This window comes from Tupaia chinensis, unplaced genomic scaffold (genome assembly GCF_000334495.1).
Source record: "Tupaia chinensis unplaced genomic scaffold, TupChi_1.0 Scaffold141724_1, whole genome shotgun sequence".
Classification (NCBI taxonomy): domain Eukaryota; kingdom Metazoa; phylum Chordata; class Mammalia; order Scandentia; family Tupaiidae; genus Tupaia; species Tupaia belangeri.
In genome coordinates, this window is record NW_006201581.1 from 1,403,711 (window position 1) to 1,405,819 (window position 2,109).

The window sequence follows — 2,109 nt, forward strand, 5'->3', positions numbered from 1 at the left end:
TTTCCCTAATTCAGTCTATGAAGCCTCTATCACCCTTATCCTTAAAACAGATAAGGATAGGACAAGGAAGGAAAATTATAGACCAACATCCCTGATTAATATAGACACAAAAATTCTCAACAAGATACTAGCACATCATATCCAACAACTTATAAAAAAGATTATACATCATGATCAGGTAGGCTCTATTCCAGAAATACATGGTTGGTTCAACATAAACAAAATCATAAATGTAATACACCATATTAATAGGAAGAAAGACAAAAACCATATGGTCATAGCAACTGATGCAGAAATAACATCTGATAAGATACCACATCCTTTCATGATCAAGACTCTTAGTAAAATAACTATGATTAATATGTTGCAGGTTCTAATTGAAAAATAGCATGTGAGAAAGATGAGCAATGTAAATAAAGATAGAAATTATAATAAAAGATTCAAAAGGAAATGTTAGAAATTTAAAACATTGCACACAAAGAGAAGAGGATAGAGAAAGATAGCAAGAGAGCAAATAGAGAGGCAGGACGTCAGTGGGAAACAGATATGGCTTATTACCTGTTGATGATGACATGTATAGTACTCTCAGCTGGATTGGTCTGAGACGTATTTTACGATAGGTAAAGTCTTTTTACAAGCAAAGTGAGAAATAGTGATTGACTATTTTAAAAAATAATAATTAGAATAATAATAATAATGATTGGGAAAAACATTGAAAAGATATTGAATGATGAAGTGGGGAGATTAAAGTCTCTGTATTGACTGACATGCATGGCATTCCCTTCTGAAAAAGCAATGGAATACACTGTAAAGTTATATGTAATCCAATGTAATATAAAGAAGATTATGATGATAATAATTAAAAAAAAAAAGAATGGCTTCACTGCATTATCAGTAGACCTGATACATAAAAATCAGTGAACTTGAAGATAGGAACTTTTGTAGATCAGCAAGGATATTAAAATCTAAAATGTAAAGAGAAAAACAAAGATAAAAAAAAGAATACAACCTCAAAAAGAATATGGAAGAACCACAAAACAGTATAACAAGTATGTTAATGGGTTGTTGGAAAAGTCATAATGTATCTTTCTGATTTTCTATACAAAAATGCATCATGACTTTTCTGATGACCCAATATATGCATAATTAGAATATCACAAAAAAAGAGAGAGAAAAGAGCAGAAGAAATATTTGAGATAATATTAGTTAAGTAGTGTAAAAATAATTGCAGTTTCACATTGTTGAAATTTGCCATTTGATAATTGAATACATTCTTAAATTAATGTAGTAATATTATACATCATTTTAATGTGCATTTCTTTACTTTCTTTGGCTAATGCCCTATTACTATTTATTTTATATGTATTTTAGACCAAAAAAAATTATGTTAGACAAAAAGTACATTTGAGTGATTTTCTGGAATTCAAAATGGGTTGTAAAGTAGTGGAGCCAACTAGAAGTATCAACAACACATTGACCCAGGAACTGCTAACACATGTATAGAGCAGCGGTGGTACAGGAAGTTTTACAAAGGAGACAAGAGCCTTGAAGAGCAAGAGCTTAGCTGCTGGCCATCAGAAGTTGACACCAACCAACTGAAAGCCATCACTAAAACTGATTCTCTTCCAAGTACACAAGAAGTTGCTGAGGAACTTGATGTAGGCCATTCTATGGTTCTTTGGCATGTGAACCAAACTGAAAAGGTATAAAGCTCAATACGTGGATGCCTCATGAGCTGACTGGAAATTAAAAAAAAAAAATCATTGCCTTGATGTATAGTCTTCTTTTATCCTACTCAATAACAAACCATTTCTTGATCAGACTGTGCTTGTGTATGTTGGTGCTCAAAACTTTGAGTAAATGAAGGAGGGGAGACAGCATTATAGTATGGACATGCCACATCCAAGTGTGATTTCTCTCTCTCTGTTAAGAGTGCATATCCTCTGGCAATTAAAAAAAAAGATAAAAGTACATTTACAAAATCCTAGAAACACCATTCTTTCTTTCCTTCCTTCCTTCCTTCCTTCCTTCCTTCCTTCCTTCCTTCCTTCCTTCCTTCCTTCCTTTCTTTTTCTTTCTTTCTTCCTTTCCTTTCCTTTCCTTTTCTTT